Below are 23,565 nucleotides of genomic sequence, written 5' to 3' on the forward strand. Positions count from 1 at the left end.
AGAGACTGGTCACACAAGAACATGCATGTATCAAGAGACTGGTCACACAAGAACATGCATGTATCAAGAGACTGGTCACACAAGGACATGCATGTAACTAAAGTTATTTTCCCGATCGTAGATTTTGTTGGAAGCACGTGTATTAAATACTGTTACAAGGGTCTGAGCACAGCGAAGCTGCAGTGCAGTTCATCTTCCAGTATTTTCTGTTGTCTGTTCAACTGTCAACGTTGACTTGGGACAAAGGCTAGGAGACACTTTTTCACACAGACTTGTTGAGGTGAGGTTATGGAATGAGCCACCCAGGGTTGCCTAGCCATGTTGTTACTGCTGAATTGTTCAATCCTTCAAGACCCTGCTTGTTGTTTTAATCAATCATCTGAAGAGCCTCCTTATGTTTGTAAATGCTTGTGTTCTTCCATTCTTACCCGCTGTGTGAGAGTTCAGCAGTCGGGAAAGATTTTTGTTTGCCATCCTTGCTGAAAACAAGCAGCCCTTCCACTGCCACTGAACCACAGTGCCCCCTAGTGTAGTCTCCGCTGGTGAACTGTTTGTGATCAGTCCTGCCCGCTCCATAGACCGGTGACACCCTGTTTGTTCTCTCTGAGCTCCCAGCCAGGATCCTGGGAGGAGTTAGCCAATGAAGAAATGTGGCTAGGTGAGCTTCCTCTTGCAATACCACTGCTGTTATTATCATCACTATTAATAATAATAATAATAATAATAATAATAATAATAATAATACCGCAGCTCCTCCCCTGTAGACACAAAGCTTTAGAATGAATGAATTTGAACCTGTGTCCTCCAGCAAGCACTGGGACTGATGAATAAACAGCCTGGTAATCGAGCACAGAGAGATGGATGTAAAGCCCATTGTAATCATGAAGCCGCTCTCAGCCAATGAAAGCTACAGATTTCAGAGCCTTGAGGCCCGTGTTATTTTGCTTTAGCATCGTCTCGTGCACGATAGACTACCAACTGGCAGAGAAATAATAATCAAGTGGACTCATATATTGTAAAGAATTAACAGTCCAAGCACGCGCGTCCGTAGGATTCTGATGCTCTGCTGTTTCTATGTTTTTCTCTCTTTTTTTCTTAAATCATTTTTAAGAAAGGAGGGAGCAGGACGGATGGAGAGGGACGGAGCGAGCGTGACAGAAGGAGCGTGACGGAGGGAGAGGGATGGAGGGAGAGGGACAGAGCGAGTGTGATGGAGGGAGTGGGATGGAGCGAGTGTGACGGAGAGAGTGTGATGGAGGGAGAGGGACGGAGGGAGAGGGACAGAGAGAGTGTGACGGAGCGAGTGTGACGGAGGGAGAGGGACGGAGGGAGTGTGATGGAGGGAGAGGGATGGAGCGAGAGTGATGGAGGGAGAGGGACAGAGCGAGTGTGATGGAAGGAGTGGGATGGAGCGAGTGTGACGGAGAGAGTGTGATGGAGGGAGAGGGACGGAGGGAGAGGGACAGAGAGAGCGTGACGGAAGGAGCGTGACGGAGCGAGTGTGACGGAGGGAGAGGGACGGAGGGAGTGTGATGGAGCGAGCGTGATGGAGCGAGAGTGATGGAGGGAGAGGGACAGAGCGAGTGGGATGGAGGGAGTGGGATGGAGCGAGTGTGACGGAGAGAGTGTGATGGAGGGAGAGGGACGGAGGGAGAGGGACAGAGAGAGCGTGACGGAAGGAGCGCGACGGAGCGAGTGTGACGGAGGGAGAGGGACGGAGGGAGTGTGATGGAGCGAGCGTGATGGAGCGAGAGTGATGGAGGGAGGGACAGAGAGAGCATGACGGAGGGAGCGGGACGGAGGGAGAGGGACGGAGTGAGAGTGACAGAAGGAGCGTGACGGAAGGAGCGTGACAGAGGGAGACGAACAGAGTGAGCGGGGAGTCTGGAAGGGAACCCGTTAGGCTGTCATCTGAACCCAGCAGGAGGGGGTTCAGGGGTCTCTAAAACTACGGATCCACAATAATACAAAAATCAATAACGCACCCGTAATGTTAGAAAGGAGGTCTGATACCAGCGCTGTCTGCCCAACATGACTCTATTTACAGGGGAGAGTCTGGACACTGGGTAGGGTTTCTTGGTACAAACTAGTCAAGATGCTAAAATAATTGATGCTGGAGAGCAGCGATATGAAAACAGTAGATTTTTAGTTCTGTTTTCTATCTGGCTCTTTATGTTCTACCCTTCCTGATAAAGCAGCCCCCGTCCTTCCCATTGTTCAGGGTGTATTGTGACAGTTCAAGAGCGCTGATAGAATTCATCATCATAATAATATTAATGACAGTGATAATAGAAAAGATCGCAGGGATTGAAAGTAAGCCCCTCCTTTGTGTGGGGGATTATTGGAAGGGGTCAGCAACGCTGGGTCTCTAAGCGGCCTGGGTAGAGTGACCTGGGGGGGTGAGGATCTCTTTATCAGCGCAGAGAGTCTGGAGAGAGGCTGGACCCCCCCCAACCCGACCCCACTCCCCACACACACTCTCAAATACAGTCATGAACAGCTCAACCCTTTTTAGTCATTTGTAACCATTTTTTGAGTTAGAGATGAAGCTAGCCAGCCAGCGACGCTGGTTTATATGAGCCTTGTGATTGGAGTCAATGGTCCCACAGAACAATTTAAAAGCAATTTCAAGCGTTCTGCACTTTGAGCTTTAGATTCTTCGGCATTTCCAGTAAAACCAGTGAAATTGAGCACCGCTCGAGTCCTACACTGTGCAGTCCGGCATCACTCTGTGGTCCCGACCCGAATCACTATCCAATCTGGTGGTTTGATAGCATCTAAAATCTGGAAGCTGGCTGTTCTGGAACCCGGCATGATCTGTAAATGGAGTCTGTTTTAAAAAATTAATGGAAATCTGGCTGTGCAGTCCCGCATCAAGCCATGGGACTGTAGTTTTCTTTTTAATTGTACAGTGTGCAGCAGGTATGGTAGCCTGCATCTACAGTAAAATCCTTGTTTATGAAACGGAAAAGGGATTGAAAGCTTGACCTGCAGGGGGCGCTGATACTTGGATAAGAGGAATCTCTACAGGGTTGAAAGTTACTAGTGTGTTTTGTTGAAACACAAACATGTGAGGAAATGCAAGGCAATGAAATATCCATGACAACCTCTGTGTGTCTGTCTGTCTGAACCTGACAAGCTAAAGCTGTCTTTTCAGCCTTTCCCTCGTCGTGTCTATCTGCGACTCGCAGCGTGCCGAGGTGTCGCTTTCCACTGGCATTTCGGGCAGCATCTACTTATAGAAAGAAGAGGAAGAGAAAAGAAAAACACAAGAGGTATTATCGGAGAGGGATGAGAGCAGCAAAGGCATTTCTTTTTTTGTCGCTTTATTCCTGTCCTAAGTCCTGGGCTTTGCTCCCAATCCGATTGGGCGATACGGCCGGGTATGCAAATGAAATGCAAAGAGGCATCAGGCTGGCTTTTCTCTCTTCTCCTATTCTATTCTCTATCTCTCTTTCTTGTGTTTACAGCGCTGTCTTCAGATCCCATTCATACCCTCTCTGTATCTCTCTCTCTCACTTTCTTCTCTCTCAGCTCGGCTCTAAGTCCTTATCAGCTGATGCGCTGCATGCATTCCAGCTGAGCCATGGCCTGCTGCCTGTCTCTCTAGTCATGGCAATTCTACACATCCCAAAAAAGAAAACCTGTTTCCAAGGCATGTGGTGGGCAACGGAGAAGGGAGGGTGGGAGGGGGAGTCAGAGTGTGTGACTGAGAGGGAGGGAGGGAGGGGGAGTCGATATTCCCAGAGAGGGAGGGGTCGGCCAGTGTGAGTGTGTGATAGAGAGAGGGAGGGAGGGAAGGAAGGAGGGAGGGAGAAAGGGAGGAGTCAGAGTGTATGAGAGGGAGTGAGGGAGTGGGAGTCAGAGTGAGAGAGGAAGGGGAAGTTGGAGTGTGTGAGAGAGAGGGAGGGAGGGAAGGAGGGTCAGAGTGTGTGAAAGAGAGAGAGGGAGAGGGAGTCGGAGTGTGAGAGGGAGGGAGGGACAGAGGGAGGGGGAGTCAGAGTGTGTGACAGATAGAGGGAGGGACGGAGGGAGGGAGAGGGAGTCAGAGTGTGTGAGAGGGAGGGAGAGAGGGAGAGGGGGTCGGAGTGTTTGACAGAGAGAGGGAGGGAGGGAGGAAGAAGGAGTCGGAGTGTGTGAGAGGGAGGGACGGAGGGAGGGGGAGTCGGAGTGTGTGAGAGGGAGGGACGGAGGGAGGGGGAGTCGGAGTGTGTGAGAGGGAGGGACGGAGAGAGGGGGAGTCGGAGTGTGTGAGAGGGAGGGACGGAGGGAAGGGGAGTTGGAGTGTGTGAGAGGGAGGGAGAGAGGGAAAGGGAGTCGGAGAGTGTGAGAGGGACGGAGGGAGGGAGAGGGAGTCGGAGTGTGTGACAGATAGAGGGAGGGGGGGACGGAGGGAGGGGGAGTCAGAGTGTGTGAGAGGGAGAGGGAGGTAGGGAGGAAGGGGAAGTCGGAGTGTGTGAGAGAGAGGGAGGGAGAGAAGGAGAGGGACTCAGTGTTTGACAGAGAGGGAGGGAGGGAGGGAGGAAGAGGGAGTCGGAGTGTGTGACAGAGAGAGGGAAGCAGCAACAGACAGCAGGCTTTGTAATGTTAGAAGGTAAAACTTAAAAGTCAGCAAGACTAAAGAGTTTTTTGGTGCCCAAGCCCTTTAATTAATCGAACATTCAGAGGCCAAATACTCCAGGAACACTGAGCTAAAGAGGAGATAATTCCACACTCAAGCAAGAAAACTGAGAAGCAAACCACTTTAGCGTGCTTCCTAGAGCCGGACTGGATTGGTAGAGGTCCCGAGGGTCTCCCCTGGTAAAGGCACGGTGCACGGTTTCTCTAATAAATCTGAAGGAACGTTTCTTCAGAAACACGTTTCCTTCATACCTGTTCCCCCTCCCCTTTACCTTCCCTCACAGAGAGGTCTGCCCGCTGCTCTTTGACAGCAGAACAAAGGAAAGGAAACCGAGAGCTCTGTCAGACAAGGACTCATTTGTTCCCTTCATTGCCAGGCAGGGAGAGAGTGTGAGCGAGGCCAGTGTGCAAGTGATACCTCACTCTCTTAATCTGCTGCTGGAATTGCAGCTGCTGACTGATGAGACAAACGAGACCCTGCTGAACTGTCTTTGCGAGCTGCCCCTGCACAGCTCACTGCTCCTAAAGCAGCTCGTCACAGTCCTGCTCACTGCGCTGTGTGGTCTCAGGGCTCCAGCTTTGTGAGAGCTGGGTGTGCTGCTGGGGCTTTCAATAAAGTGTTCGCTATTCACTCCCACAGAAAAAATAAATGGAGGGGGGTTTTGCATAGATTCTCATAGATCTGTCAACAGTCTCTGGGGGGGGGGGGGGGGATTGGGGGGGTTCTTTGCTATAACAATCTGCAATTGTGCTTTTGAGTAAACTTTTCTGGTTCCTTTCTGAACTGTGTTTAGCTTGTGTTCAGTGCATGCGAAGGGTGTGGATTGGAGAGGGTTTAACTCACAATCCAGGGGCTTTCAAATGGCCAGCCTCCGCGATTTTATTTCTCTCTTAATTCCCAGCCGGAAGGGATTAAGGGAAGAGTTGATAACAGCAGATTCTTCAGTCTGAGGCATTTAAAAAACAGCGCGAGCAGCGGGAGTGCCAGCGCTGCTCCACTAGGCTCAGGTCCCCTCTCAGCTCCTCACAGTAGTGCAGGTACAGACTCACCTCCTGCTCCACTAGGCTCAGGTCCCCTCTCAGCTCCTCACAGTAGCGCAGGTACAGACTCACCTCCTGCTCCACTAGGCTCAGGTCCCCTCTCAGCTCCTCACAGTAGTGCAGGTACAGACTCACCTCCTGCTCCACTAGGCTCAGGTCCCCTCTCAGCTCCTCACAGTAGTGCAGGTACAGACTCACCTCCTGCTCCACTAGGCTCAGGTCCCCTCTCAGCTCCTCACAGTAGTGCAGGTACAGACTCACCTCCTGCTCCACTAGGCTCAGGTCCCCTCTCAGCTCCTCACAGTAGTGCAGGTACAGACTCACCTCCTGCTCCACTAGGCTCAGGTCCCCTCTCAGCTCCTCACAGTAGTGCAGGTACAGACTCACCTCCTGCTCCACTAGGCTCAGGTCCCCTCTCAGCTCCTCACAGTAGTGCAGGTACAGACTCACCTCCTGCTCCACTAGGCTCAGGTCCCCTCTCAGCTCCTCACAGTAGCGCAGGTACAGACTCACCTCCTGCTCCACTAGGCTCAGGTCCCCTCTCAGCTCCTCACAGTAGTGCAGGTACAGACTCACCTCCTGCTCCACTAGGCTCAGGTCCCCTCTCAGCTCCTCACAGTAGCGCAGGTACAGACTCACCTCCTGCTCCACTAGGCTCAGGTCCCCTCTCAGCTCCTCACAGTAGTGCAGGTAACACAGAGAGTTCCCCGGCAGGTCCCCTCTCGTCAGGACGATGGATCCATTGGGAATGGAGTTCAGAATGTTCCAGGCAAACCTGTCCACAACGAAGTTCTCACTCTGATCCAGCAGCCTGGCACAGACACAGACACAGAGGCATAGGAGCACAGGGCTGGGGGCTTACGTTCTTCTTTAGTAAGTGTTGCAAACAAAATCATTCCAGAAAGCTTTGCCGTTTTGCACTTCCATTATCTGCATAGACCTGTGTGTGTCTCTGTGACTCTCTGTGTCTGTAGGTCTCTGTGACTCTGTGCGTGTGTGTGTGTGTGTGTGTGTCTCTGTATGTGTTTGATTCCCCCCCTCGGTGTCCTGTCAGCACAGACAGCCCCCCCGCGGCGACAGTCCTATTAGACTTTCTAATAACTGTGTCAAACGAGTGCAACGTGAAGTGACAGGCTAGTCCAGGTTGCATACCTGATCAAAGGGGCTCTCTGATGTGTGTTTATAAGTGGCTTGTTAGTGTAATCTGTTCACTCTGATCACCCCCGTCACAAATCATGCATTAACTATCTAATTATTCCAGAGCGGCGTTTTTATAGAGCTCTCACAGGAAGAGACTGGGAGCTGAGAATAAACCACTTCACTCAGTACTCAGCACCGCGGATCAGACCAGGAAACACATCTGCAAATCCCTGTGTGCTTTCCTTTTAGCTCAGAGTAACAGAGTGCTGCATACGGCTGTAAAGGGTTAAACAGCGAAATCCTAAACGGGGTTGCATTTAACTAAACGTTTAGCTGGGAATGTACGCCTTCAATCACAACCCTGCTTTTTGTTTTTGCTGAAAGTGTATTTGTTATTGGTACGTTATTGCATTGTAAATCACTGCATTATTGCATTGTAAATCACTGCATTGTTGCATTGTAAATCACTGCATTATTGCATTGTAAATCACTGCATTATTGCATTGTAAATCACTGCATTATTGCATTGTAAATCACTGCATTATTGCATTGTAAATCCCTGCATTATTGCATTGTAAATCACTGCATTATTGCATTGTAAATCACTGCATTATTGCATTGTAAATCACTGCACTTGATGTGAACATTTAGGTCAGATTTGTAATAAACGTGCAAATATAAATAAAACGCCATAAGTACTAAATAACATTTTACACTGAAAGCAACGGTTTAAATATTTAATACATGCACCCCTCCCTTCACAGAGGTGGAAAGAAGACTCCTAGTGCACAGCAGTTTCAACCATTCCAGGTTTTACTTGGAGCTTCATTAGCCACAGTGTATTGGTAACAAGCACAGCTGTGACTTATTAAACTCATAGTAAAAACAGGACTGGATCAGACCGCTATGCAGTGGGAGTCTTGTTTCCACCCCTGTTGTGAGTATTTAACACTCCACACAACAAGAGCAGATACTATAAATGCTCAATATTTCAAATGAATGAATGAATGAATGTGCTGTGTGGTACCTGGAGTGGCGGTGAGCCTGGCTGGCGATGAATCCTGCCGTGAAGATCCAGCCCGCTGCCCTCCACACACCCCCTCTGCCCAGCCGTCTGTCCAGTTCACAGAACAGCGAGGACAGACCCAGTCCAGCCAGCACACACAGCACTGCGTCAGCATGCACCCAGAACCGCTCCACCTGCAGTGACACAGGACACACGCCAGGGGGCAGTCAGGAACACACAAACACAAGAGCATTTACGAATGACAGGTAGCTGACTGACAACAATTCAGCACCAATGACATCAAATACTGACCATAGGCTCTTGAAGGGAAATCGACACTGAACTGTTAGAATTGTTAGAACTGTTAGAACTGTTAAAATCTTACCCAAGATGGGATTTTCGCATCCCTGATCAGGTGCTTGAAGGGTTATTCTGGTGGGATGTGAGTGCGTGTGAAAGGATGATCAATGCTCACCACTCTCAGGAACAGGGGCTTACTGATATCCAGGTTCGCTCTCCACGCGAAGGATAGAGAGTACAGGGTCACCATCGCAGCCAACAGCCAGACCAGCCCAGAGGAGCCACGACTCCTGTACACACAGCACAGCAGGGATGGAAAGAAGACTCCTATTGCACAGCAGTTTCACCCATTCCAGGTTTTACTATGAGCTTGATCAGGTAACATACTTTGGTGTGTCTTATTAAATTCACAGTGAAACCACGGCTCAGACTGCTATACAATGGGAGTCTACAGGGACAAGGTAAATGCAGCAAGACAGTGACTTCTATACAGCATCATGCATCTCTGTGTGTGTCTCTGTGTCTGTGCTGCACTGTATCCCTGTGTCTCTGTGTCTGTGCTGCACTGTATCCCTGTGTCTCTGTGTCTGTGCTGCACTGTATCCTTGTGTCTCTGTGTCTGTGTTGCACTGTATCCCTGTGTCTCTGTGTCTGTGCTGCACTGTATCCCTGTGTCTCTGTGTCTGTGCTGCACTGTATCCCTGTGTCTCTGTGTCTGTGCTGCACTGTATCCCTGTGTCTGTGCTGCACTGTATCCTTGTGTCTCTGTGTCTGTGCTGCACTGTATCCCTGTGTCTCTGTGTCTGTGCTGCACTGTATCCCTGTGTCTCTGTGTCTGTGCTGCACTGTATCCCTGTGTCTCTGTGTCTGTGCTGCACTGTATCCCTGTGTCTCTGTGTCTGTGCTGCACTGTATCCCTGTGTCTCTGTGTCTGTGCTGCACTGTATCCCTGTGTCTCTGTGTCTGTGCTGCACTGTATCCTTGTGTCTCTGTGTCTGTGCTGCACTGTATCCCTTGTGTCTCTGTGTCTGTGCTGCACTGTATCCTTGTGTCTCTGTGTCTGTGCTGCACTGTATCCTTGTGTCTCTGTGTCTGTGCTGCACTGTATCCTTGTGTCTCTGTGTCTGTGCTGCACTGTATCCCTGTGTCTCTGTGTCTGTGCTGCACTGTATCCTTGTGTCTCTGTGTCTGTGTTGCACTGTATCCCTGTGTCTCTGTGTCTGTGCTGCACTGTATCACAATGAATTCCTGAATGAGAGGGCAGGAGCAGGGTGTCCGGGCAGCAAGCCTGTCTTTATCAGGGTTGCATGGCCTCTGGCACTGCCTGACATTAACAGACACACTGGGCAGTCGTTAATGAACTAAAAGACACAGACCAGATTCAATCATTCATTAAAGAAATATTATGTTCCAAAATAAATCTACCAATGCGAAGTAGATAAAGCTGTAGGGTTCAGCACCTGTTTAAGGGGTTCAGAAGCAGGGCGGCGCCAGACAAAACCAGAACTGGAGCAGAGAGGTCCGACAGGCAGTGAGTCAGCTGGGATCTGAAACAGGAGACAGCAGGGCAGGGTGAAGAGTTTATTTTGGCTTGTTGCCGTAAGCTTGGTGATCATAGCAAAAGACGAGAATGAATGCAGTGCAGAGCCTGGTGATTACAGCAGCCCAGTGTGAGGATTCGGGGCGACAGGCAGGCAGGCGGCTGTCCGTGACAGATGACAGTGCAGAAACCTAGGGATCTTAACCGCAGCCCAGGTTTGCCATTCTGACAGACAGGCACACAGACAGGCAAAGAGACAGACAGACAGGCAGGCAGGCAGGCAGCGTACAGTCCACTCCAAGCGACGACACGTTTCACCGTCCAGCCATGACTGACAGACAGGCAACGGGCAGACAGGCTGCTTTTACATACAGACTCTCAGGCAGACAGACAGGCAGGCAGACAGGCAGACAGGCAGATGGGTTTCCATGGACTCTAACCTCAGTATTAGAGCCATCCTTGTCCCAGTCTCCGATTTGGCCTGTCCACAAGAACAATCAACACAGAAAGCAAAACTCATCACACACAAAGTTAGCTACACCCTCTCCCTCCATCCTGCAGTCTCTCTCTCTCTCTCTCTGTGCAGTAACACAGAGCAGGGATGGAAATAAGACTCCTATTGTACAGCAGTTTCACCCATTCCAGGTTTTACTATGAGGTTTTACGTGTGTGTGGGTAAGAGGTTAGAGAGTGGGAGAGCGAGGGATAGAGAGCAGAGAAGAGAGGAAGAGAAGGGGTGGAGTAGAGAGGGGTATATGGTGGAAGGGGGTAAGAAGGAGCAGGTGCTTGAGCGTATGGGCACGGAGGAGTGGGGGACCGGATGGAGAGGTGGGGAGGGGGAGGTGGGAGGAGTCAAGGTGGTGGAGAGGGGGAGGAGTCGGATGGAGGGTGGGGTGGTGGAGAGGGGGAGGAGTCGGATGGAGGGTGGGGTGGTGGAGAGGGGGAGGAGTCGGATGGAGGGTGGGGTGGTGGAGAGGGGGAGGAGTCGGATGGAGGGTGGGGTGGTGGAGAGGGGGAGGAGTCGGATGGAGGGTGGGGTGGTGGAGAGGGGGAGGAGTCGGATGGAGGGTGGGGTGGTGGAGAGGGGGAGGAGTCGGATGGAGGGTGGGGTGGTGGAGAGGGGGAGGAGTCGGATGGAGGGTGGGGTGGTGGAGAGGGGGAGGAGTCGGATGGAGGGTGGGGTGGTGGAGAGGGGGAGGAGTCGGATGGAGGGTGGGGTGGTGGAGAGGGGGAGGAGTCGGATGGAGGGTGGGGTGGTGGAGAGGGGGAGGAGTCGGATGGAGGGTGGGGTGGTGGAGAGGGGGAGGAGTCGGATGGAGGGTGGGGTGGTGGAGAGGGGGAGGAGTCGGATGGAGGGTGGGGTGGTGGAGAGGGGGAGGAGTCGGATGGAGGGTGGAGTGGTGGAGAGGGGGAGGAGTCGGATGGAGGGTGGGGTGGTGGAGAGGGGGAGGAGTCGGATGGAGGGTGGAGTGGTGGAGAGGGAGGAGGAGTCGGATGGAGGGTGGAGTGGTGGAGAGGGAGGAGGAGTCGGATGGAGGGTGGAGTGGTGGAGAGGGAGGAGGAGTCGGATGGAGGGTGGAGTGGTGGAGAGGGGGAGGAGTCGGATGGAGGGTGGGGTGGTGGAGAGGGGGAGGAGTCGGATGGAGGGTGGAGTGGTGGAGAGGGGGAGCAGTCGGATGGAGGGTGGGGTGGTGGAGAGGGGGGCATGGTGTTATTTACCAGGTTGAAGGTCCCGTACTCGATCCGGAACAGGTGCGTCAGGAGCCCCCCCAGGCTGCTCTGGTCCCCCCAGCTCCAGCACGCTCGGTTCAGGAAGGAGGAGAGCGGCAGGTAAAGGTAGGGCAGGAAACCGACAAGAAAACAAGTCCCCAGCAGCCCCACCATAGGCAAGGAGAGTTCCTAGGGGGGATGTCACAGAATAAGACAGTCAAAGCCATTAAACAGGACTGAATAGCATTTCAATGAGTGCAGTCTACTACACTGCACCTATACAACACATTGTAATAATTAAAAACATTAATATTGTAAAAATAAAAAAGATGGGAACATACTTTACAATGCGATACACTAGTAGGTTCATGTTTCGACATGCTGCTTAATTACACAGAAAACACAATGGTTCGTCGTGGGATAACTACAAAATAATCAACGTGCAGGGATGGGAATAAGATTCCTATTGCACAGCAGTGTCACCCATTCTAGGTTTTACTACCAGCTTGATTTGCCACAGTGTATTGGTAACAAGCACAGATGTGTCTTATTAAACTTATAGTAAAACCAGGAATGGATCGAACTGCTGTGCAATGAGAGTCTCATTTCCATCCCAGAATACCTGAAAGTACAGACACCAATAACTCGCCCCTGTGTGTCTCTGTCTGCCCTCTGTCGCGGACTGCAGCCTCTCTGTAATGATGCTGTTATATTGTTTACCTTGTGAGTCCTGAGTCTTCCCAGCACCCAGGGGGCGATGCAGAGCACATACACAGCATAGACAGCATAGCACATAGACTGAGACCACAGCACAGCGCTCCCCAGCAACCAAACTGACAGGAGAGACAGTGAGAGAAATAGGGTGAGTGAGAGGAGTGAGGGTGAGAGAGTGTGAAGACACGAGAGCTGGGAGGTGGGAGGGGGTGGACAGTACCCTGTCTCTCTGCTGGGCTGAGCACGCGGTGTGGAAGCAGGCGCTGAGGGACAGAAGCAGCCCGATGAACACGTTGTTCAGAGAGAAGACCTCAGCGGCCATCGACCACTGCCAAGCTAGCCGAGACACTGCGAAACTACCAGCAGCAAAGATACCGGCTACTACACTGCCTGAGAGCCTGCAGAGAGAGAGGGGGAGGATTGAGGCACTCGCTAAACTGCTATAGCCTGCAAGAGTAGATGGGAAGAGTACTCCTTGTGAGGTCCACTGCGGGAACTGGTGCTGAAAAAGAGCGAGAGCTGAACTCCAGAGAGAGAGGGACTCTCGGGGAGTGAGGCCCACTGCGCTCCTGCCTGGCGCACGGAGCCTACGTCTCTTCAGAGAGAGAGAGGGGGAGAGGGAGTGAGGCCACTGCGCTGCCTGAGAGCCTGCAGAGAGAGAGGGGGAGAGGGAGTGAGGCCACTGCGCTGCCTGAGAGCCTGCAGAGAGAGAGGGGGAGAGGGAGTGAGGCCACTGCGCTGCCTGAGAGCCTGCAGAGAGAGAGGGGGAGAGGGAGTGAGGCCACTGCGCTGCCTGAGAGCCTGCAGAGAGAGAGGGGGAGAGGGAGTGAGGCCACTGCGCTGCCTGAGAGCCTGCAGAGAGAGAGGGGGATAGGGGAGAGGGATGTGAGGCCACTACGCTGCCTGAGAGCGCTGCCGGAGAGAGAGAGGGTGAGAGGGGTGACGACGGGACTCTGCGGCCTAACGCCTCCCGCACGCCAGGCTGCCTGATAGGAGAGCCTGCAGAGACTGCCGAGAGAGAGGGGAGAGGGAGTGAGGCCACTGCGCTGCCTGAGAGCCTGCAGCCAGAAGAGAGAGAGGGGGAGAGGGAGTGAGGCCACTGCGCTGCCTGAGAGCCTGCAGAGAGAGAGGGGGAGAGGGAGTGAGGCCACTGCGCTGCCTGAGAGCCTGCAGAGAGAGAGGGGGAGAGGGAGTGAGGCTACTGCGCTGCCTGAGAGCCTGCAGAGAGAGAGGGGGGGAGGGAGTGAGGCCACTGCGCTGCCTGAGAGCCTGGCTGACGGCACCCTCCTGCAGAGAGAGAGGGGAGAAGGGAGTGAGGGAGGCCACTGCGCTGCCTGAGTCTCCCTGCATAGAGAGAGGGGGTGAGAGGGAGTGAGGCCACTGCGCTGCCTGAAGCCTGCGAGAGAGAGACGGAGTGGAGTTACCGGGTTAGACGCGGAGTGTAGGCCACTGCGACAACAACAAGCTGAGAAGACAAGACAATTTTGGACCCCTGCAGAGAGAGACAGACAGAGTGGAGTGATCGCCACTACTGAAACCGCTGCCTCTGAGAGCCTGCAGAGAGAGAGGGGGAGAGGGAGTGAGGCCACTGCGCTGCCTGAGAGCCTGCAGAGAGAGAGAGGGGACACGACACAGACAGACAGACAGACAGACAGACAGACAGACAGACAGACAGGACACACAGAAACTGACACAGAAACTGACAGACTGACAGACAGACAGACAGAAGACTTTACTAAGATTTTATTAAGGATGCACAGAAGACGTCCCTCTACACAATATATATAAAAACAGAAAGATGAAGTCCACGACACTTCGGGTTTAGAAATTTTAGAATGGTATTAAGATCATAAAAATAGACCCCAGATTGGCGATACCATTGCACCGCATTAAAATCACAGAGAAACACACTGAGAAATGGAAACAACTCCACCAGTGTTTCAGTTTTTTTTTTATTATGCTATCGTTTCTGTAATTGAGGCTTAAAACCCCAGCCTGCTTATTATTGTACTTAATATAGAACCGGAGAGATAGAGAGAGAGAGGGAGAGAGGGAGGAAAGGGGGGAGAAAAGAAAGACACACAGAGAAAAGAAAGAGAGAGTAAGAAGCGAGGAGAGGAGTATGAAAAAAAAAAAGAATTAAACTCCTGGCACACCAGCGCACTGCCTCTGAAATCTGAGCAGCCGACACAATTAGAAAAGTCAGCCTGCACGGCCCTGCACACCATTGTGCGACGTGGCTTAGAGTCTTCATCAGCCTATCAGCTACCTGACAGGCAGAGAGCTGCTCTATTCAAAGCTGCAGATACAAGCTGCAGGCCAAACGGCTGCCAGGTCCCTTATGACCCTGCAATCCCCTGCTGGTGACAGCTCCAAGCTCCATAGCAAATTAGGCGCTCTCACATTACAATTGCAGAAGACAGATTCCATTAGCGGTATCTGAAATTGAGTGGAGAGCAGAGGCTGTTATCAGACCTGACTCATAAGCACTGCTATTAATCACAGGCATGATAGCATTCATACGTTCCCAGCTCCCTGGCTGCCGCTGTGATATTCCAACACAAAGGGCCTGATGAGACTTAGGGAAAGGGAACAATGGAGCTTTCTGGGGAAAGCGCATGAAATCAGGAAAAAGCAGAAAAAGAAAAAAAAAGACTTGACTTTTTTTTTTCTTCTTCTTCTTTTCTTGGAGAGGAACAGCGAGCGAGTGAGTGAGGGAGGGCTGTACGGGTTTATAGAAATGTCCTCTCAGATTTAGTTGTCTGTCAGGGGGTTGTGGGTAGGGGTGCGGGACAGGTGAGCCCCTCATCCCCCCCGCACTGGGATTAACCCGAAGCTCCACAAGCTCTGACAGCTCGAATCCACCGCAGACTTAAACCCATTCGAGCTGTTTGCTTGCTTGGTTTTCGATACAGTCTATTGCAGACCCTAATGCAGGTGTGATGCAGCCGACTGAAATGTCTTTGCATCAGATGGGAATGATGTCACATTAGAATTAATGAAACTGTTTAATTGTTCTCATTTAACTATAAGATACGTGCTGATTTTCACCAACTCAAGGTCAGAGTCTGCAGCACCCTATGTAATATTCTATACTAAACCTTGTTCTGAAATGAATATATAGATAGCTATAACAATGCAGTGTGTGGACCTCTTCACGGACTGTCCAGTGTAAAGGGCTCCCTGTTATTAATGAATTGTTGGCAGTCTCCCAGTCTAATCTGTAGCCCTCCTATCTGCACTATCTAGACAGACTGACAGGGACATGACAAACCCCATTGATCTGCGCGACACCGTTAACACATCTCACAATAGCAGGCGGGCGCACATTTCAATAAGGAGAGCCGGCCCTGACGCAGCACAGATTAATAGACACCGCCTCTCCAGCTCTTACACACTGCTGTAGAAACACTGCCAGTCAATCAAGGCAGACTCCAGAGAATACCTCAGTACAGACATTCCAGCACTGCGCTGACCCACCGGAGAGCCAGCCAGCGTTTCCATCTCTAACCATCAGCAACACTGAAAAAGAAGGGCTGTACCACAAACCCACCCCCTTTATATGAGAGCCAGCCAGCGTTTCAATCTCTTACCATCAGCAACACTGAAAAAGAAGGGCTGTACCACAAACCCACCCCCCTTATATGACAGCCAGCCAGCGTTTCAATCTCTAACCATCAGCAACACTGAAAAAGAAGGGCTGTACCACAAACCCACCCCCCTTATATGAGAGCCAGCCAGCGTTTCCATCTCTTACCATCAGCAACACTGAAAAAGAAGGGCTGTACCACAAACCCACCCCCCTTATATGAGAGCCAGCCAGCGTTTCAATCTCTTACCATCAGCAACACTGAAAAAGAAGGGCTGTACCACAAACCCACCCCCTTTATATGAGAGCCAGCCAGCGTTTCAATCTCTTACCATCAGCAACACCGAAAAAGAAGGGCTGTACCACAAACCCACCCCCTTTATATGAGAGCCAGCCAGCGTTTCCATCTCTTACCATCAGCAACACTGAAAAAGAAGGGCTGTACCACAAACCCACCCCCCTTATATGAGAGCCAGCCAGCGTTTCAATCTCTTACCATCAGCAACACTGAAAAAGAAGGGCTGTACCACAAACCCACCCCCCTTATATGAGAGCCAGCCAGCGTTTCCATCTCTTACCATCAGCAACACTGAAAAAGAAGGGCTGTACCACAAACCCACCCCCCTTATATGACAGCCAACCAGGGTTAGTATCATTAGCACTAGCAACGATATCACTGGCCCCACTATAAAGAAATGCAAACCAAGGATTTCAAATACATTTTTCTATCTAATATTATTAGCGCTGGAAACATTAACACCGCATCCCTTTTAAATAAGTGCTGTTCGTTTTTTGCACAGAGAGGTAAATATGGTTAACCATGATAAATGCACAGCCATAAGCATGGGAAAAACTGCAAAAAAATACACCGTACAAATACAGCATAAAATTTATGGGACGTGAGGAGCAATGCTCTTCCATCGCTGGGGTGAATAATACAGTTAGAAATGAACGCTAGAACTCAAGAGGCCCACCATCCTGTCTTGTGCTGTCACACATTAAGGAAACACACACAGGCACTGCTGAAAAGCCCCAGTTTTAATCTGCAGGGTCTCGGACCCGGGGCCAAGTTCTAGTATTTGTTTAGCTTTTTGTTTTTTTTTTCTCTCTTTCGTGTCATCAGTAATGCACTGCAAAAAAAAATAAAAAATACAAAAGAAATCCTGCCCTGTCTGTTTTACCTGTGTGCTTATCTCAGTCTGTTTTACCTGCGTGCTTGTCTCAGTCTGTTTTTACCTGTGTGTTTGTCTCAATCTGTTTTTACCTGTGTGCTTGTCTCAGTCTGTTTTACCTGTGTGCTTGTCTCAGTTTGTTTTTACCTGTGTGCTTATCTCAGTCTGTTTTTACTTGTGTGTTTGTCTCAGTCTGTTTTTACCTGTGTGCTTATCTCAGTCTGTTTTTACCTGTGTGCTTGTCTCAGTTTGTTTTTACCTGTGTGCTTGTCTCAGTCTGTTTTTACCTGTGTGCTTGTCTCAGTTTGTTTTTACCTGTGTGCTTGTCTCAGTCTGTTTTTACCTGTGTGCTTGTCTCAGTCTGTTTTTACCTGTGTGCTTGTCTCAGTCTGTTTTACCTGTGTGCTTATCTCAGTCTGTTTTTACCTGTGTGCTTGTCTCAGTCTGTTTTTACCTGTGTGCTTATCTCAGTCTGTTTTTACCTGTGTGTTTGTCTCAATCTGTTTTTTCCTGTGTGCTTATCTCAGTCTGTTTTACCTGTGTGCTTATCTCAGTCTGTTTTTACCTGTGTGTTTGTCTCAGTCTGTTTTACCTGTGTGCTTATCTCAGTCTGTTTTTACCTGTGTGCTTGTCTCAGTTTGTTTTTACCTGTGTGCTTGTCCCAGTCTGTTTTTACCAGCGTGCTTGTCTCAGTTTGTTTTTACCTGTGTGTTTGTCTCAGTCTGTTTTACCTGTGTGCTTGTCTCAGTCTGTTTTTACCTGTGTGCTTGTCTCAGTCTGTTTTTACCTGTGTGCTTGTCTCAGTCTGTTTTTACCTGTGTGCTTGTCTCAGTTTGTTTTTACCTGTGTGCTTGTCTCATGCGGGCGGCTGTTTTGTTCAGTTTGTAAAGCGCAAAGTGTTTATTTGACAGTTTATTTGATAAACAAACAATAAAAAAAAAACAATCATATAGCTGTTTTACATTTACAGTCCCGAGATAACTGTTGCGTTTTAATATTGATTTTCTGAATTGTTTAGAGCAACAAGAGACACATTCCGGAACTGCACTGAAATAAATGGTCACTTCTCACTGTGGCTCGTTCAACACATCGAATTGCATCACACAGAGTAAACGCAGACAGACATCAACCAGGAACAGCAAGACGGCAAAACTGGGTGGAAACGGCTGAGATAACTAGAAGCAGATGCAGTACTCACATTCGCCACTGTGGGGAGACAAGTGAACGCCCTCTGGGCAGGAGCATGTCAACTCTCAGTACTCTGACACTTTTTGATCCAGTAATGAGGAAATAACATTTTAATTATGCGTTTGTTACAAGGCATTAGAGGGATTTCTCCTAAGGCTAGCATTGGTCATACTGCATGTTGGGAGCGTAGTCTTTTTGGTTTCAGTCAAGCAGAGTGAGTGTGTGTGTGTGGGGGGGGGTGGGGGGGGGGGGGGGGGGGGGGGGGGGGGGGAGGGGAGCAGTCGAGCGAGCCGTGCTTGTGGTACGCTGTGCACATGAGAAGGAGAGAGGGGCGGCTTGTGGGGGAGAAGGGAGAGGGAGAGAGGGGGAGAGAGGCTTTCTAACTGGAGTTCAAGTCCCGACTCTAAAACTTAAACATTGCATTATACATTTGCCATAGTTTATCATGTCATGTTCTGTATTACATGCTTTACCATTAAGAGTTAAAAAAAAAAAAAAGATGGGCTGGTTTCACAGATCCTGGTTAGCACTCACCTACATTAGATGGTCCAAGATTAGTGCTAACGGGGGTCTGTGAAACCATTCATAAGAAGTACAAAGGAGATTCATCTCAAAGCAGGAACACAAAGTCTTTTGCAGTGTCCGGTTTTCTTTGTGCGCTTCCAGGATGGATGTGAGTTCACTTTCAGACAGTAAAGGTGTTAGTTGCTCTGCTGGACGGAGTTGAACTCATTTGGGATTTGAACCCGACTCCCTCGCACTCGATTGCTGACCCTCTCTGCTTACTACGGATCTCAGTCTCAGCTGGGATAACGACATAAACCTTCAATTTACACTGGGGGGGGCATTTTTTCATTTGGAAAGCATAGATTAAAAGAATAAACCCTGTGTAAGCCTGTACTCAACAGCTCTAAGGGTGTGACTGTCCGACATCATCCTTTCCTGCCTCTAAAAGGGGCACTCCAGTACTTAAAAAAAACAAACAACCCCTTTCATTGGATTAAATGGAAAAGTAAACGTTTCGATTAAAGTGCACAGTTGTTGTTGTTGAATAAACTGCAGATCTCCTGGTATTTCGGGGGGGGGGGGGGGTTCCCAGTTATTTAAATCCCCTACACTGTATGCACACTGCCCATTTGTACCATGTATCCCATGCATTAGTACTCACTTATTTCCCTGTGAGCTGCAGAGTTTAGCCATCTTGTTTCTGTTCAATTCCTACAGCAGGCTGTAGTCATGTCAGTGACTTCAACCCTCTGCCACGCTGCTAATACGATATCAATCCTACATCAACCCTACATCAACCTTACGTCAACCCAATGTCAACCCTACATCAATCCTACATCAACCATACATCAACCCTACATCAACCCAATATCAACCCAACATCAACCCTACATCAACCCGATATCAACCCTAAATCAACCCTACATCAACCCGATATCAACCCTACATCAACCCTACATCAACCCGATATCAACCCTACATCAACCCTACATCAACCCGACATCAACCCTACATCAACCCTACATCAACCGCACATCAACCCTACATCAACCCTACATCAACCCTACATCAACCTGATATCAACCCTAGATCAACCCTAGATCAACCCTACATCAACCCTACATCAACCCTACATCAACCCAATATCAACCCCACACACATGTAGAAATGGAAGCATGACGCACAGACAAACATCGAGACAGACAGACAGACAGCAGTCTTCTTTTATTATTCAATAACGAAGAGAATGGAGGGGCAAAACTACGCAAGCACAATCACCCAGAAATAAAAACAATGCAGCAGCATGCACTTTTAAAGAAAGAAGTTTTAAAGTCAGCTCTGAAACCACGACCAGAGGTACAGCTGGAAATGAAGTGGAGGCAGGCTTGAGACAGACTGAGCACAGAGGTTTAGTTGTTTTTTTGCTAAGTGTGTTTGTTTTGTTGTTGTTTTTTTTTTGTCTTTGCGCTGGGGACTCGTCTAATTTAGCCACGTGGAAAGGCAGACAGACAAAGAAAGAAGAACGCCAAAGACAAACCAACAGACCTCCTCAACACTGAAACAAGCAAGCAGGAAAATCTCCAGAACGGGTACCGCCTGCATGACGTGCATTTACTGCAAGCATTTTACACACAAAAGCTTGATGCTCAGTGATTTACTGCTCTGTAGCCAGTCCAGCGCAGACACCCTCACACAGGCACACACGCGCTCACAGGGTCAACGCGGCTTACTCACCAGGTTATTGTAATAAAAAAGATCCATGTCTCTGATGATTCATAGAAATTGAGTCTCAGGCCGGTTCTTGTATCTCTTGTGGTAATCCCTTTAAATCGGGGTTGCTCAGAGGTTAACAGGATACGGGCCGTCCCACGCAGAGTGAAGGTCGAGGAGGGTGGCCCGGTGCAGGGGTCAGTATGAGAAGCAGCTGGGAAAGTGGACACACGCACACAGGCAAACACAGACACACACACATACAGCATGCATTCCCAACCTGATTCTCACTGATGCACATGCGATTATGAAAAGCTGAGACCTGAGCTTGACTTTCCCCGCCAGTAACTTGGCATGCAGCTTCAAACATGGAAACTGTGAACGTGAAAGCCAGCCATACCGCAATTCAATTCTCCTACAGCTGAGAAACAGTGAACCAAGCCTCTACAGTATTCCTTAATTCAGATTGTTAATACAGGGAGCTCTCAGTGCACCACCAAGACACAACAATGTATATCCAAGAGCTTCCTGTCAGGAGCCTCAAAACACACAATCCCAGCTCGGGGAAACGCTAGGAGCTGGGGGGAGTGCAGAGAGAACACAGTATGCAAATGCCAGAGGCAGCCAGCTTTGAAAACGCCTAAACTACTGCAGTACATTTCACAAGGCTTGCATTATTTAAAGAACTGTATTTTAATGAAACTTTTCCAGAGAGTGGTTACGCTGGCAAACAATATATCATTCATAGCAAACTCTTTTCAAATCCCACCCAGCTGACTAGTTAAATAAATAAATGAACAGACAAATAAATAAACACATCAACAATGCTGTTTTGACTCCACTACATTTTAATTCCACAACTGTTTTCTCATGGAAAAAATACATTATCTCTCTGAAACACCCTCAATCTGTCCCACAACCCACAACAATAATCCCTCAATTTCAATTCCAAAGCTTGCTTCCCCTTCCCCGCCTCCCCCTTCCAAAACAAATACGTAAAATCAAGAAGACCTCAGAGTGCACCCTTTGCCCCACAGCTAAGCCAGGGTCACTGCAAAGCTAACAGGATAAAGAACTTCAGCAGGGGTCAGAATCAGCAGTCACCACCCGGCCTCTCCCAACGCATCATTATTAAACACCTCCTACCCGAGGGGAGCTGGGGCTGCTGTGTAACACCATGAGAACAGCACACAGCTATCCAGGAGCTGAGCACAGGAGTGCATGAAGGTGCACACAGCTATCCAGGAGCTGAGCACGGGAGTGCATGAAGGTGCACACAGCTATCCAGGAGCTGAGCACAGGAGTGCATGAAGATGCACACAGCTATCCAGGAGCTGAGCACGGGAGTGCATGAAGGTGCACACAGCTATCCAGGAGCTGAGCACAGGAGTGCATGAAGGTGCACACAGCTATCCAGGAGCTGAGCACAGGAGTGCATGAAGGTGCACACAGCTATCCAGGAGCTGAGCACGGGAGTGCATGAAGGTGCACACAGCTATCCAGGAGCTGAGCACAGGAGTGCATGAAGGTGCACACAGCTATCCAGGAGCTGAGCACGGGAGTGCATGAAGGTGCACACGGCTATCCATGAAGGTGCACACAGCTAGCGACGTGCAGGGCTTGAACTGGCTCTTTGAGTTTCAAATCAATCAACCAACCAACCAATCAAAACCTCTATCAATCCACATGAGTCAATTGAGAACAAATTCTCACTTTCAATGAGGACCGGGCAAGAGGGGAAGTAGTCTGGGTTGGAGAGCTTTGTATGACTCGGCAAACGAGGAGTTAGCTTGCAAAGATTAACCAGAGGCCTGTAGCTGTGCCTAAATCGTGGCTACACGATACTGGCCTCACAATGGATCACTTGAATGCCTCGACTACAGAAGATGTAGCCGGGGCAGGCGAGGAGGGAGGGTGGAGGCAGCTCCTACCTGCAGACAGTGAAGCACAGCGAGGCGCTCGCTACCGCCCCCAGCAGCCCGTTCAGAAGGTTCACGCGGTAGGCTGGCTGTCCGAAGGGAAGCAGATCCAGAGCCAGACGAGCGAGGAGAGTGAAGAGGGGGTACCCGGGGGGGGTGCGCAACCTGGAGAGGGGGAAAGGGAGGGACATCCAGGACTGTCAACTCTCAACCACGGGGATGGAAATTAGACTCCTACTGCATAGTAGTGTCACCCACTCCAGGTTTTACTACGAGCTTGATTAGCCACCAGTGTATAGGTAACACGCTCAGGCGTGTCTTGTTAAAGGAGAACTCAAATGATGCTCAGTTATACAGATACATCCACTACTTCTTAATATCAGAGAGCTGCCTGCCTGCTTATCTGTCTGTCTGCACCATGCCTCTGTAAGCTGTCCCTGCTGATCCATGAGCACCACCACATTCATAAGATAGAAACAGATCATGTCATATAAACCGATCCCAACACACACTGGTCCTGCAAGTTTTCAGTGAAACACCCCCTGGCCCCCTCCCCAATAAAGACCTCAGCCTTCCCCTGCTGGTCACGCCTCTGACCCTCTGTGCAGCCCAGCAGTCCTCCACGACGGGCCACGTTTGTATAATACGCACACAGCAGCACATAATCTCTGAGCCAGGTGAAGGGGTCGCATCCACGTGATTCCCTGCCCCAGGTCAGGCTGGGTGTTTGAGTGCCCTTGCACTGGGTTTGCTACAGAAGCCTGCCTGGCCTGACCTGCAACTCTTCAGCTGCAGGATTACTGAAAACCAAGCGATTTCACTGGCCCACAACCCAGACACAATTCTGACTGCTTGATGAAATCCAGGTGGATTCCTGGTGGATCCTTATAAAAGTTTACCACAGTATTTCTGCGGTCTCCCTCCATGCTTTCCCCAGGATTATACTGTGCATTTATCAGAGTTTATCCTCGTTTGACTAGTTTATTAACATGCTTTACCATACCTCGCTATTCTTTACAATGCTTACACTGTGTTTTATAACACTTTGCTATGCTTTTATGATGGGAAACCTTTAAACACGTAGTACTTTGTTAGGTAAAAGAGAGTGTACAGCCAAGTTAACGCTGAACACCATGCACCATGCACCATGCACCATGCACCATGCACCATGCAGCACAAGCGGGCCAAATTCTGGGGAAGCGTTTCCTCCATTTGTGATTGATAATGACACATAAACTACTTGTGATTGAGAAAATGGTGCCGGGGCAGCTGAGACAGTTGTGTCAGAGTTGTGTAACGCATGGTGACCGCGCACGGGGGCAGAGAGAGGACTCATGATCACACAGCAGTGCACAGCAGAGAGCCAGGCAGGCAGGCAGGGAGACAGGGGGACAGGGGGAGAGGGATAC

The 23,565-nt window shown here is 50.0% G+C and overlaps 1 pseudogene; it reads right to left on the minus strand.

Moving 5' to 3' along the window:
• Nucleotides 1-5,562: 5,562 nt before the first annotated feature.
• The window catches only part of LOC121324294, a 27,333-nt pseudogene continuing 9,330 nt past the window's right edge, over nucleotides 5,563-23,565 (minus strand).

Source organism: Polyodon spathula, chromosome 12 (assembly GCF_017654505.1).
Source record: "Polyodon spathula isolate WHYD16114869_AA chromosome 12, ASM1765450v1, whole genome shotgun sequence".
NCBI lineage: Eukaryota > Metazoa > Chordata > Actinopteri > Acipenseriformes > Polyodontidae > Polyodon > Polyodon spathula.